At 41.5% G+C, this 15,868-nt stretch overlaps 1 protein-coding gene across 7 annotated transcripts in view; it reads right to left on the bottom strand.

The window, feature by feature from the left end:
• Nucleotides 1-15,868, bottom strand: part of ELFN2 (extracellular leucine rich repeat and fibronectin type III domain containing 2) — a 210,419-nt gene that overhangs the window by 140,455 nt on the left and 54,096 nt on the right. For all 7 annotated transcript variants that reach the window (XR_016281518.1, XR_016281517.1, XR_016281519.1 and 4 more), the window contains exon 2: nucleotides 5,501-5,680. The gene's annotated coding sequence lies outside the window, so the exon portion shown is untranslated. The remainder of the gene's footprint in view (nucleotides 1-5,500; nucleotides 5,681-15,868) is intronic.

Raw genomic sequence — 15,868 nt, forward strand, 5'->3', positions numbered from 1 at the left:
GACAGCAAAGCAATGGTAAGGGCTGCTATAGTACTGATTTGTTTGTCTGTTTATATATATATATATTTATTAATTTATTTAAAGTTTTTCTGTATCACCTACCAGCCCCCAAATGCTCCCCAGGTGATGAACAAATAAAAACCGATGTAAAACATTTTAAAACACATTAAAATGCTCTTTAAAAACTCCAGCCTAAAACAAATTTTAAAAGCAGTGCAAACAATTCTGCTAAAATTTATTACCTTCCAGGAAGGTAATAAAGTTTAGCAGAATTATTTGTACTGCTTTTAAAATTTGTTTTAGGCTGGAGTTTTTAAAGAGCATTTTAATATGTTGGGAGTATAGCAATGGAGGGGGGAAAGTCTTCTAGATATAACAGGAAGGAAACCTATCTAACATTTCCTCCTCTGCATTATATAAACATTGAAAAATGAGAATTGCAGGCCTAGGATGTGTCTGTGGATGTGTGCCTATGACTAAGAAGTGAAGTGAAAGATAGAACTGGGTAAGAGGAACAGAGTTATAAACAGAAGAAGCTGAGTGTGTGGTGACTCAAGGCTCATTTACTAGCAACAGGGAGGCAAACTATGTTTTTGAAGTATGAAAGAGCAGCAACCTGTGCCAAGCTGTACAACTCCTAATTCGAGGAAAAGTCCCTTCAGCAAAGAACCATTACTGAGCCAACATTATCTGCCAGACAATGCCCTGCAACCGCAGCACTGGCTCTGGTGAAAAAGTGAATGTAGAGCTTCAGAGGCAGGGAGATTAAACCTTTTGCATAACTACAGTTAAAGGTGTCTACTCCTGCATATTCACCTAAATGTGCAAAGAAGTAGGGAGGAACTGCAAAATAAAAAGCTCAGAGGTGTGAACCTCCACCTTGCAGGCAGGCAGGCAGGCAACAGAGAACTGCACATAAAACAGACTTCTAAGGCATACTACACAGCTTTACTGCTGAAGGTAAAGCTGGCCTGGCCCACTAATTAACCTGAATGAGAGGCTTCTTCAGAAACAACCCCTCCATGGGAATGTTAGGAAAGTCCACGTAACTCCCTTTAGGTCCTGTTCCCTCTCCCCCATCCCACCCATTGGAAGAATCCCACTCAAGACTGTCAGACTGCAACTCAGACTGATGCTCAGTTTCTTGATGTAGCAGTTATGACCTCTCAGTTTTCCTTCCCTATCTTGCCTCCCCTGCTATGCCTGCTGTCATGAGCAAGACTCCAGGAGTAAGAAGGCAGGCGTGGGGTTGGGGGATGGGACAACAAATAGAGGGGCATAATTTCTAAATCATGTGCTTCATTGGTGAGGGGAGTCATGCCTCCATCTCAATGTCATAATCATTGACATCATCACCACTGGGTGGCTTTTCAGCTTTTGGGAGAGCTGGTGTAGCATAGTATTGGATGATGACTCTGGAGACCAGGGTTTGAATCCCCACTTGGCCATGAAACCCACTGGGCAAGTCACACTCTCTCAACCACAAGGTAAGGCTATGGCAAAACACCTCTGACAAAATATGCCAAGAAAACCATGAAAGGTTTGCCTTGGGGTCCCCACAAGTCGGGAACAACTTGAAGGCACACAAAAATAACAATGTGTTCATTCCCATTCTGAAAGGTTTAAATGCCTCTTTTACAGGTTTGCTACTGTCAATCAGTTTGGTACTGACAATCCTCCTGTTCCTTTGGATCCTGCTCCCCTCTGCTGTAAGGATGCTTGATACCTCTCCTCTCTTCCCTCTGTCATTCTGTTCTGCAGCGTGTGGGTGCCTGGTCTGGGTTTTGGAGCATGATCTCAAGTGGAAGTTTTTTCAAGTGTTTGCAATCAATATGCCAAAACACACTCCAGATTAAATTCATTGTGGAGCAAAAACAGTGTCTCACCAAAGACTGACCTGCATGAAGTGGCTGAAACCTGGTTGATGTGGGCTGAAACTCTCTCCAAACAGGACTCTAGTTGAGATTATGAGTCCAATTGTTTCTCAGCCAGAGATACTGATTAAGAACAGATAACCATCAGAAAGGCAACCCACACAGTCCAGAAAACCTAGTATGAACAAACCCAGGGAACAATTGTGATGTTTGCTGTCATCTATCAGAGAATACAGATATACCTCAGATAACAAAGTAGATGTGTTCCTGGTCTTTATGCCCTTAATAGAAACTTTGGTACCAGAAGTAGAAATAACATGGAAAGAACAGGGACAATTTATCCACCAAAGAGACAGACCTTCCTGAGCTGCCCTGGAGCTAGATCTGGCCTCCCTTGCAGAGGTCAGTGCATTTTTTCCACCCTCATTGATGGAGGTAATTCATAGAATTAATAATCCGTATTTGTATCATACTCTCATGGCCTGGAAAAAGTGGAGGCACATTCTAGCTCCAAGCCCTTCACCAATACAAGCATTCATTTCTCATCCCCTGTTTGTGGAGCCTGATAGGTTGACTTGTTTCCATCCATGGTACAGTGGGGGGGGGGGGGAGGGGGGAGTATGGTGAGAGACCTATTTGTACATGGTAGACCCAGGTCCAGAGAGTGTCTGATTAAGGCCCTTTCCCCCTTTGAGCCCTCTTGGATGCAACTGAATCAAATTGCATCCTTTTTAGTTCAGCTCATTAGGAGGAAAGAACTCCCTCGCTCATTTACTCTGTTTGAATGCATGTCTATAAGTGAAGATACTTGCATTAAAGGCAGAGTGGCAAAAATATATACGTGGATGCTTCACGAGACGTTCGGTTGTGGGCTGATTCATAAAGTGGGATGGGAGATGGATTTAAACAATCAAATAACATATTCAGAGTGGCTTAAAATCTGGAACACTCCCCCATATAAATCTAATTCTATAGCCCTGAAAAAAACCACTCTTAAAGTTGTGCATAGATGGTACCTCACACCACTACAACTTGCACTCATTACTAAGAACCTCACCTCGTGCTGTTGGAGAAAGTGTAGTAATAGACATACCTTCTTGTACATGTGGTATAATTGTCCAAGTGTATTTGCACATTGCCATTCAGTAGTTAACTATGGCCCGTTCCGCACGGGCCAAAAGTAAGTGCACGGCATGTATTAGGGTTAGAAGAGGGTGTCCTTTCTGGACGCCCCCAACCCTAGTATGTGCCAAGCACGTACAAAATGGCGGTGCCCATTCTACATGGGCACCGCCATCTTGACGTAGCGGACGCTTAGCATCCGCATGTCATGGCACGGTAATGATGCCGCAAGTACGCCATTGGCACCTTGTGGCGTCATTACCACACCGCAAAAAGAAGCCCCTTTTTGTGGCTTCTTTTTGTTGTTTGGAGGAGTCATGTGGTTTGGCCGCTGAGGCTCTTCCGTGCAGCAAATGAGGGCGCTTTACAGACCACCCTTTTTGGCGGTCTGGAAAGCGCCTTAGTTTCAGAAATCACTGATCAAAAAATTGTCCCTTATACAGAACTTTTATTGCTTTCATTGTTTATTAATGAAAACAAGACTTTACACAATAAAGATATTATTGCATTTTCGTTGGCACTGGCCAGGATTGAAATTGCCAGGGCTTGGAAAACTGGAAAGGTCAATATGACTGATTGATGGTCTTGATTTTGGAATTTTTGGTTTATGGAAAAGCTCACTGATCAATCTAGAAGGTTGAGGGGGTGGAATCTTCCTCTGCCTTTTGAAGAACGATGTTCCCCACTTATATCTTATCTCAACAACACTGGAGCAGAAGTGGGTCTTTCTTTGTAATATGATTCCCTTTCGATGATTGAACTGGTGCAAAGAAGGTACAGTATCTCTGTGTTCTGACTCCACCCCTGTTTTTATGTAATGTTGCCCTTTTATATCCCATGTGACCTTGAATCTTTGAAGTTGGTTTTTAAGGATCTGTATTTTAGCTTGTTTTTGTTTGTATTTGTTATTGTTTTCTGCCTTTTTTGATAAGAAATAAAATTTTAAAAATCATTATTATATGTGGAAGCACTCAACAAAATGGTTCAGTAAAAGTGCATCCATTTTAAAAAGAAGGGTTAGGCATCAATTGTTTGAACCCCTGTATGGCGTATATGTATTCACTGTTTCTGTAGCATTGGAACAGAGAATGTTAGTTATCTAATAGCAGCATCTCAAAAAAAAGCTCAACAAAATGGGATATTACTGGGAGTCAGTAACTGATGTGTTTGGCTTTTGCTAATCATGTTTTTCTTGCTTTAGTTTCACTTATGTATTATTGTTGCTTTCATTAATGCGTTAAAGCTTTAAATAAATATACCATACCTATTTTGACATTTAGAAGAGCTTTTTGTGTTTTAACACTTTATGAATACATTTCAGTTTCAGGAGTTTGCATGCTATCAATGGCATTGTACCTTAGAATTTTATTTATGTAAACTGCATACAAATCAACTTTCACAATGAAAGATACACATATAGTTGCACCAACAGTAGAGTGATTTTGTTTCAACAGTTCTTCAGCATTTTGGAAGCTGCTTCATTCAGCTTACCACTCTTTCCTTGATCTTGTGTCATTTATCTATGTCCAAGCATGCCCCCAGCACAAGGGTGGGAAACTGTGCTCCTCCAGATACTTTGGACTACTGCTTCTATAATCTTTTACCATTGGTCATGTTGGAAACAACTTCTAAGAGATAAATTCCAAAACATCTGGAGGGTGAGGGCTTCCCTTCTCCTACCTTAGCAATACCCACTCCCATTATTAATTTGAGAGGTAAAGCATATCCTACAATCAGGGTTTGCATTCTCCAGTCAAGCTGTAGGACAAACAACTCTGAACACACAATTTTTAAAACATGCTAAACTGCACAATGTGATTGAACAGCAAAGACCTACATGTCCAGCTCAAGTTCATGGTGGGCAGAAAGGACATTTTTTAAAAAAAAAATCTCCATCAGAGATTCCCAAGCACAAGTTTAGCTCATGACAAACAACACTGGCAGGTGCCATGAATGGCATCTCTTCCATCATCAAGGCCTGCAAAACAAGTGCTGTCTGAAGTGTAACATCTGTGGCCTGCTGCATCCCATGAAGGCACTCCAGTGCAAGCAGGTATGCACAGTATTAGCCAAGTGTGGAAGGTGGGCATTTACATTGCCATCTCTTCACTTATCAAACTCAGACAATCAATGCTTGTTTCATAAAGGGAGAAGGAAAGAGGCATGCACTGCAGGGGTGAGGAGTGGAGGAATGAGACGGAAGGCAAGAAAGAGATAGATGGTGAGACAAAGAGAAAACAAGGAAAGAGAAAAAAGCTCTAGGTTGCACACAGCAAAACTGCACCAGACTCCCTCCCACATACTGATTTCCAAAGAGCAGCTGCATGCTGAGCTGCCAAGGGAGGTTGGGCAATTTGTAGCATGCAAAAGCATGAGTTCAGCAGAGAGAGTGCAGTGAGCACAGTCCCCCTCCCTTGCCTTATATGCACCTCTGCATACAGAACAAATGTGGGAGAAAGGAGAAGGGACAGGGAGCATGTCACTAGGCAAAAAGGTTCTCTTACCTCCTCCAGATGGCTGTGGTTTGAACACAAATTGTGAAGAAGCCAGGATAGGTAAATCCGTGTATCCTCTGAGCTTTGGAAGAAAGAGATATTTAATCACATTTAGGAACGGTCTGTGCCTTGTCGATTGGGCTCTTTGATGGATTGGAGCTTCAATGGATTCATTGCTAAGCTCTTCGTCTGCAAGGGAATGGGGGTGGGGGAAGGGAGGGGAAAGAAAAAGCAAGAGAGTTGGAGGGTATATTCACTTCTTTCTTAGGTTTCCAATGGCAACAGGATATGCCATAAATGAATAGTGAACACATTTGAGTGTATGTATGTGAGAGAATGAGAAAATGAGAGAGGGAGGGTGCACAGCTGCTTAGTCCACAGTCAATGTGGGGTGTAACTCAGCAGGGCACATCAGTAATCATGGAAAGAGACAAGTGAATGTAAAGAGGAAAGGAGACAGACAGGCCTACAGAAGCCGGTGCATGAGCCAGAGTGAAGTTGGTATCATCTGACAGCTCAACACCTGGCATAAGGTGCAGTACAAATGGAGTCCTCAAAATGTGCCCAGGTATCCACATTTGAGTGGGACACTCACTGTGTGGATACCTACTCTCATTTTTAAACACATTCCTGCCCAAGCTTTGGCAAAATTGTTCCCAGCCACTTCACAGGCTTCAGAGGCAACACTTTGGAGACACTGGTTGGATTGAGGCCAGATTATTAGGCCCACATGCAAACTGCAAGAAGCATCACAAAACAGCACAGAGGCAGACAACCATAAGGGCAATTGTTATGAGTATATTGTGAGCTGTCTCACAATAAGACACCATTTGTGTTGAAACTAGAGAGTGTACATCCCACTTGTATCAATATAAAGATCATCCTAGGACCTGTGTTAACATTGGCATGAAACATGTGGCCCAGCACTTACTTCCTATACTATTTGGTAACATTATTCTACAACTCTTTCCCATAGTAAAAAGTTTCTTCTGACAACTGGAATAATGCTGGCAGGAGTTACAACAGGAATGCTGCCAACATGACCACAGATGCCCAGAGTAAATATGTGGCATAGAAAAGAGCCAGCCTGCAATTGCTCCCAAGCTCCTAATCAGAACGGGGAGAGGGACAAAGGCCCTTTGAAGTGGGCTTGCAACTACATCATGGTGAATGTAGCATCTGCCTCTTCCTAGGTCAAGGGTGGAGACATAGTATGGGGAAAAGTTCTGTTTGTGCTGGTAACATACACTTTAAAATGATGGCAAGACCCAAGATGAATAAAGAAATGTAAGTGCCTAATTTCTTTTCATACTATATATGAGGCAAAATTTAAGGTTTTCCCTCTGACATACATACACACACATGCACATGTGCGCAAAATACTTCCTGTCTCCTTCCTATACATCGACACTACAAATTTCACATAAACACATCAAAAGACTCACACCTATTACAGACCTCATATCAAGCACCCCACTTAAAAATACATTTTTTTCATTCAGTGCAGGCTATACAGTCCTGCACAAGACATGGAAAGCTTTATGCTGGTTGCATTTCATGCAAAAATAAAACTTCACAGATGTAACTCCAAAACATTTATGTGATAGGAACATATATTTGTGTAAATTGATATGTACACAATACAGACACACTATATATATTATGTGTTATAAAGCCAAGACTGGGGTAATAGTCAGTGGGTGCAGTGTCCGAAAGAGCACAAAAGGGGAAAATGTAGCTCCAAATCCCAACTCAGCTCACACAAAATACACTAGTTTATCTTGGAAAAGTTGCAAACCCTTCATATGACCTACCCTGTAGGGCTGTTGCAAAGTTTAGACTATTGCTTTGAACTCCATAAGAAAATAGGAAGGGTGCACATGGAAAATGTGTGTGTGCATGTATGTGTGTGTGTGTTGCAAATATACTAATAACATGTACTAATAAAATTCATAGGCTAAGATAGCATTATGACAAGTTTCAGAATATCACAAGTACAACCAGAACAAAATAGTCTCTAATATACAGAGATATGCATCAGCAAATACTGAACACACTGGCATAAAAATACCCACCCACACATCCTCCTAGATCCTGTATTGAATTGTGGTTGCCTTCAAATTGCTTAGAAACTGCTCTACTTTCCCACAATGTCTCACCTCACAAGAAAGTATGATACCCAATTAATCTTTACCATTTGTTCCTTTTGATTGGCCATAGACAATCATATCCAGTTTATAAAAAATGCTATTTCAAAATAGCTAGAGTGGGTTACATTCAAATGGCAACCTGTGCCCCCAGGTTACATTCAAATGGGTTACATTCAAATAGAAAGTTGGGCCTCCCAGAAGTCTCTGAGGGCACAAATTGCTATGCAATATTTTTCAGAATTCAGGGTTTCAGGGAGCACACTTTGCCTACCCCTTGTATTGGTCAGTGACCTATAAATCAGTTCTTCATCTTTGTCTCTCCCTTTCCTACCCATCACTTCCTATTCACAATATCCAATAAACTTTAGGTTCTGCTGGTCCAAAGAAGCAACATCCTCCACAGATGTAAATCCTCCTCTTCTCCTTCTTGTTTTCCTTTTCTTTTGGCAAAAGAGAGTCCTAATTTGCATGCAATTCTTTGAGGTCCCACCAGCCCAGAGTGCTGTGAAATTGGGTGATAGTGGCACATCAGGGGACATGATTGCAAATCCTAAATACAGCAAAGTAAGGTATAAACTCAAATGGTAAGCAGACAGCTTGAAAGAAGAACAAGCAGATGTGTCCAGGTCAAAGGAGGGATGGAAGACCTAGGGATGTGATGGGTGGCAGAGGGAGACAGAGGCTAAATTTGATTAATGTCACGGGTAGCATTACAGAAGGCTTCTTTAACAATATGGGAAGATGAGAGATGGGTGGGTTTTTTTTTTCTATGTTGTATTTTTTGTGCATTGAAGACACTCTGAAAGACATGGTAGAAAAGAGGAGGCTAAATTACTTATTTACTCATGACATCAGTATTACCAAACAACTCTTAAACTCAAATACCACTTAGGTTTTGCATTAGAAACAGTAAGATGTTAGTATACAGCTGTGTATTTTATGGTTGTTGTTGTTGTGTGCCTATATAAATTATTTCCAACTTATGATGGCCCTAGGGCAAACATATCACTGGGTTTTCTGGGGCTGAAAGAGTGTTTCTATGACTGAGCAGAGAATTGAACCTTTGACCTCCAGATTTGTTGTCCAATGCTCAAACCACTACACCACATTGGTTCATACTGCTAATCTTAGGGCCCGAACAGACAGGCCAAAATAAAGCAGCTTTGGGTCACTTTGAAGGTATGCTGTTTAAATGATGCGTGCATCCTAAGAGTCTGGAAGCTGCACCAAAGCTGTGTTCTAGTCCTTAGGATTGGAGCCTGGCTTTGGTGTGGCTTCCAGCCTCTTAGGACAAATGCATCAATTAAACTGCATACCTCCAAACTGACCTGAAGCAGCTTTATTTAGGCCTGTCTGTTCAGGCTCTTACTTGAAACTACTTTAACAGATCTCGTCAAAATTAAGCCTTCATATCACTGTACTGGAGCCAGTGTGGTATAATGTTTTTGAGTACGATTCCAAGAGACCAGAGTTTGAATCTCCACTCAGCTATGAAAACCCACTGGGTGGCCATGGGCAAGTCACACTCTCTCCACCTCAGAGAATGCAAAGACAATCCCTCCCCTCAAATAAATCTTGCAAAGAAACCCCTATGATAGGGTTGCCTTGGGATCACCAGCTAGGAACCTGAAGGCACACAGCAACAACATCAGCACACCAAAAAGGTGTGGGGCAGACATATAAGGCAGAGGCACCTACTCTGTGTAAGATTACGGAAAGATAGGCTGCTATTTCCCACAGAAGCTATGTTTGCTGCAATGGCCTAAAGCCAGTTGTTAGTCTGGTAAATGAACACTAATTCAAAGGGTCTACTCTAAGTGGGACAAACCAATAGGATTTAGGTTCATGCTTCCTGCAGTAAATGCTATGTGCCCTTAGGTGCCCATCTGCCTGGGGACATTAACTGGACTGCACTTTTTTGCTGTGAATGCATACCTATCATTTACATCTTACCTGTTTGCTTAAGAAAACATTTATATACAAATAACAAAATTCAGCTCCTGCACAAGGCTGTTTTTCTGTCTAGTTATCTTATACACTGGAGGATTTACCATCTAAAACTGTCCATAAATGCAATTTAGTGTGGAATCTTGGATTGCTTCAAGAGATTTGTAGTATCACGTACATGCTTTAAAAAAAAACATCTAGCCATCACTGTTCTTGAAGACACACTTGAATTCAACCAGCAGGCAAGGACCATAGTTAGAAAACATAGGCATGTGCAGGTTTCCTAGTTTCAGATTTTGGGAAAGAAAATAGTGCATTCAGCATGTACATGCAAACCTCTCCAGTTGAGGTACTGAGCTTGTGGGATGTTGATGGCTACTTTCACCTGAATCCAGGACACACATTTGAGGTTGGTATACACATGAATTCATGTGAAGACTATAGGACACTCCCCCACAACTCAGAGACTGGCAGAATTTCAAACCATCCCAAACACAATGCTTTTTGATTAAGCCAGTTCACACACATTTAGTGGCCAATCATGATGGTTACTATAATTGCACATACAGAAACGAAGCAATGTATGTGTGTGAACCAGCCTGTGGCATTCAATCCCATGACCCTGAAATTATAGTTCCATGGTGGACACAAAAATTCTCAAATGGAGGATCACGTGTTATTTCTCTTCTTCTATTGCCTTCATTTTTCCCAGTGAGCTCAGGGTCATTGAAGTTGTGGCATGATGAGCCCAATTTGATAATTTTTATATTATTCCTCCATACTATCTCCAAAACTATGCAGACAACATTACTGTGGCATCATCATTTCCTTGTTCCTTTCCCATGCATGATTTTTTTTAATAAATGTATCATCTGAGGAAGGAATGTATTATATTAAAAGCTTACACATAATATCTATGCCTTTTTGGTTTTCTAAGAAAAGTATATCCAGATAGGGACTTTAGAATCTTCCTGTAAGCATCATTTTCAGATTGAAGGGCTGTTTCGAGTAGGGATTTGAACCTGAGTCTCCAAGTCAAATGCTCAAACCACAATACCATGCTGGTTCTCAGTTTAATGATAAATAAGTATATTAAGAATGTAGAGCAGCAGAGGCCTTGAAGTCACCCACCAATAATTAAAAGCTAGACAGCAAACTCAGCCGGTCACAGACTTTCACATTCAGGGGACACTAAATACTGCTGCCAAGGGAGGAAATGGATAAAATCTAAAGAGAATCACTATAAGCTTCCAAGAATGGCAGTTCTCCTTTAAAGTAAGATGCAGGACTTTGCTTCAATGAACAGCTGCCTTTTCCAGGGCCCTTTTTAATGTCTATTTTGAGTTGGAGGGAGGAACCGAAAAAACATTTTCAGCAGGGGTGCAGTCCACACTAAACCCAGGCTCTCAAAACTGAATTACTGAAGTTGCCCAGCCTTAATTTAAATGACTGTAACCATTTCTAAACTTGCATCCAAACACCATAAACCAGCACATGCAACACTATGCAAATTTATGTGGCTTCTATCCTTTGCTTCTGGGAAGCTGTGTCTTCACCTGATCAAAAGGAGAAACATGGCGAGCGCAGGTAAAGAAACCTCCCAAATTTCCAGCGGTACCAACATCCAGATCAACTCCCTTTCCCTTTAATTAAGCTTGCAAGATTCTCCCCCAGTGCCACTGCATTAACTTCAAGAGGAATTACCAGTTGTACTTTTCTGGATGAGAAATGAAGTCTTTTAAACCGGTAGCCTCCCCTCATTCCCAAACCCTGCTTCACCTACATTAGCTCCTCTTCTTCATGTTCTTCCATATGTTCTTCCATAACATTTCTTTTGCATTATGCTCCTTAAATAATGCAGACTGGAGGGGGAAGGAGGAAAATAAAAAGGAATGCATCAGAGATCCAGAATGGTACACAGACCCACCCAAAATGTAGCCAACACACACAGCCACGTTCATTGGCTTGTCACTGAACCCTGACATTGTTGACACTGACAGCTACTCTGGTTGAGAGTGCTGTGTCAGGCAGAGGGCACTTTAATAGAGCTCTGTACTTAGCACTTCCTGCAATATGGAACAGAAGCCCGTTCTCAAGTGGAGGCCACACTGATCTTGGAATGAAACCTGAGGCTAGCAAAGGAACTGAAATATGCATCCATCCACACACATCTTTTCTCTATCTGTTACTGGACCTGGACAGAGGCACCTGAGACTATTATGGACAGAGGTGCAGTAGGAGAAGCCTTATTTATCACTGCCTAAATCACAGGTGCCTAAATACCTTAAAGGCATGTGTTTTACCATGTAGGCTATATTTCAGAGGAAGGAACTGACAAAACCACCTCTGAGTTTCCCTTGCCTAAGAAAACCCTATGACATTCATGGGATCACCATAAGTTGACAGGCGACCTGAAAACACATACACACATACAAATCACAAGTAGGCAATTCACAACACAGGTGGGTAGAGGTACTGCAGAAAAATGTAAAATTACTGTTTTGAGTCAAGAGCAGTTCCTTAGATGTTGTTGGACTATTGCTCCTGTCATCCTTCACTGTGGTCTAAGTTGGCAAGGGCTGATGAGATTTGCCACCCAGCAACATCTGGAGTGCTGCATGTTAGAAATATACCTGGGAGTGGTTCCTTCTCTCATAATATTAGAGCCTGAGATCATTCATAGAAGTGAATGGTGGGAAATTCATAACAGATAAACTTTGCAATTCATTGCTACAAGACATAGTGATAGCTGCCAAATTGGACTGCTTTCAAATGAAGTCAGATAATTCACAGACATCAAGGCCATAACTAGCTAACTATAGTTTGGATGGCTTTATACCATTTTGGCTAGTGTATCAGGTACTGGTGAGTGTGAGGCAGAAGGTCCAGCTGCAGGTTTCCCATGGGCTATTGATTGGCTGCTATGAAAAATGTGTTGGCCTAGATAGGCCCTCAGTCTGACCCAACAGGGCTCTTCTTAAGTTCTTACGAACAGTTTCCTATCAAGCAGGGGAAACGGTGTAACGTTTCAAAGGACTCTGACAATAGCTCATATATCAACACGGGGAATCCCAAGAGGCATTTAACAATACATGCCTTTCATAAATTGGAAACAATAATATACAGGTGTTTATAGATGTGCCCCAGATGCAAATAAATGAGAGAAAAGGTATGAAAAGTAGCTTGATTACATAATATGTGTTAATTACATGGCTGTTGCAACAGCTCAGCAGAATAACAAGCTCACGAAGCATCTTCCTTGAGCTAAACCCTCCCTACTACCATCAAAAAATAAACAAATCAAGAAAAACAAGCTGCCTGCAAAACAGGAAGCAAACATCCTTCCCATTTTCATGAACAAACAATGAAAGGACTATTGTTAATTGTATCCACAAAATATGTAATATTTGTTAGGAAAACAAGAAAGGATGCTTTGTCATGCTGTAACAGTTTCCTATTGTAATGGCTTTAATTTCTTCTTTGGTTAACACTTTCAAGTTAGGGATGGAAGGAAGGATCAGACTCCTCCTGATCTGCTGTAATTTCACTTATGTTCCTTCATAAATTTACCCTTTGTTGTTCTTATCCACCCTCAAGTTGATCTTGACCCATGGCAATCCTGTAGATGAGAAATCCCCAAGACTCCCTATGCTCCACTGCTCTGCTCTGCTATCCAGTTGACCAAATGTTCCTCACTCCTGTTCTATAACTGTACATTAACTCAAGACTTCAGCCTTTTCCATGCAACAGTAGTTATCTTGCTATCAATAACTACAAAGTTACCAATGGTTATCCTTGACTCCTCTATTGCTTTCAATATTATCCTGATCATAATTTAGTTTGATTCTAAATTAGCATTTGATCCTTTGCTAATATTTCTCTCTCTCTGCAGTGCTTGTTGCTGATCGCTGTGTACCAAACTACTATGAAAGGCACTGAAATGAGCCAACTAGTCTTCTGCTAATGGTAATGGATGGACTTTTCCAGCTACCTTAGGGTTTCATGGAGCTTCACTCATTCACAGAGCTGACTTTGCATTGTCAAGCTCTCTCAACAAATTACAAACTGTTCACAGCATAAAGCAGGGGTGGACAAAAAGCACCCCCCCCCCAAAGTTGTACTGTCAACACCCTGCATTCGTCACCCTTGGCTATGCTGGCTAGGGCTCATGGGAGCTACATACCAACTACCTCTGGAGGGCCATACTCTGCTCATCTCTGGCACAAAAAGGGCCCCATTCCAAATGTTGTTAATCCAGCAGACAGTTGCTTGTTTACTCTCCAAATTCCCTCTGCCAGTATGGCATACAGGAATAACACATAGAAAGTTTCTGGGAGTAACATCTCTAAGTGCTGGGACTGGCATAAGGGAATGTGCAGCATCGTGGTAAAGCCATGTCAGTAGATGTAACGCCTAATGAGAAACTTCACAAGGAGTTTCTTTCTGGTGCACCTCCTGTTTACCTTCCAGCATAGTTCTCCTAACACTTCATGGAAGCACCCCAACTCTAGGGCTATCACTCCACCCACCCACCCTAAACAGCCTCCCCCAGCACACAATGCCAACAAAGCCTCTAGGTGCTTAAACATCTATATGTTCAGTTGCTGTCAAGAGTACAGGTGCCAGAAATAGTTGAGCATTTTACTATGCCTCCTCGACTTCCGGGTTTTTTAGCCAATCTCTTTTGCCTGTGTAGAGTCTCCCACACTGCTCCACGCTGCTCACCTCTTTTACATCCATCCTCAGTTTAAATCCCCCATTTCTTCCGCAGAGCCTTTTCTGTACCTCTCTCACTAGGGGGTGGGGGTTAAAACCAGTGCCAGCATCTTTTAAGCCTGAAATCAATTTGCTTGTAAATGTTGTTAATGCAAGACAAAATGCAGAAGAGAACTATTTTTAGTTCTAATCATGCCAGTGCAGATTTTCCATTTGATTTACTGAGGAAATATAAACAAACAAATTGTCAAGCAGGATTTTGTCTAGTGAATGCTTCCTTATGTTTTATCCTTACATCTGTGTCATCATCTTCTGTAAAATTAAAGGCAGTGGCCATCTTCAGCAATAACACTTGCCTTATTCCTCTTGGTGCAATATCTATGACCAAAGCATTGGGTCAATGGCAATGGCATGGAAAAGAACTCTTCAGTTTTGACTCCTCAGCTACAGAACATTCTTCATAAAGAGGACAGCCTCATCCAAGTGTTACTTTCCTTTCAACGTCAGGTTTCACATGGGATACAACTGGCTGATTTAAAAAAGGATGGCCATTATGCCAATTGATTGTCCATTTATCTTGCTCTTCCTAAAGAGAGCAGGGTTTTCCCAGTATAGACACATTGTTTTTATTCTCATTTGTAACATCTATATATTTAATATTGTAAGACAATTTGTTTTTGGAAAATATGCCTAATAAAACTGAAATAATAACCACCCCTGTATGCTGGCATAGCTCAAGAGTGCCCCCTAGAGCATCTGGTAATTTGGAGCTTTGGTAGCTTGAATAAGAACATACCTGATCTTTGTCTTTCGGTACATCTAACCTATAGAAATAATGCAGTTAGACACCGCTTTAACTGCCATGGCTCCATTCTACAGTATCTTGTGAATTGTAGTTTTGTGAGGCATCAGTACACTTTGGCAGAGAAGGCTAAAGACTATGTAAAACTACAAATCCCAAGATGGAGCCACAGCAGTGATGTCAAAGTGCATTATTTCTACTGTGTAGATGCACCCTCTGAAGATGTATCTAGACCTTAATTTCTTTTTCTTAATAATCCATCTGCTTGAAGGTCTCTTTTGTGATACATTTAGAATGTGTAAACAGATGGATTCAATGAATACGTAATTGTTAAGTTCCTGATTAGGCCACTGACATCATGAATAGAGAATCATAGAGTTAGAAGAAACCTCAAGGGCCATCCAGTCCAACCCCCTGTCATGCAGAAACACAGAATCAAAGTACCCCTAACAAATGGCCACCAAGCCTCTGTTTAAAAAACCTCCAAAGAAGGAGACTCCATCATTCTCTGAGGGGGGGTGTTCCACTGTCGAACAGCTCTTACCATCAGGAAATTCTTGCTTGTGTTTAGGTGGAATCTCCTAAACATCTCCAGCAGGTTGTCCTGCTGTGGCCAAAACAACAGTCGGTCAGTAGAGAAAATCATCCCTGCTCCCACATGTGCAACATAAGCTAACCATTTACTCTGGATACTTTTTATTCTAGCCAAATCTAAATATTTCTTCAGGGCCCGGAAAACTTACCTTTTGTACTACAACTCCC

Source organism: Sceloporus occidentalis, unplaced genomic scaffold (assembly GCF_023333645.1).
Source record: "Sceloporus occidentalis isolate IW3139 unplaced genomic scaffold, rSceOcc1.0.p SCAF_5, whole genome shotgun sequence".
Lineage (NCBI taxonomy): Eukaryota > Metazoa > Chordata > Lepidosauria > Squamata > Phrynosomatidae > Sceloporus > Sceloporus occidentalis.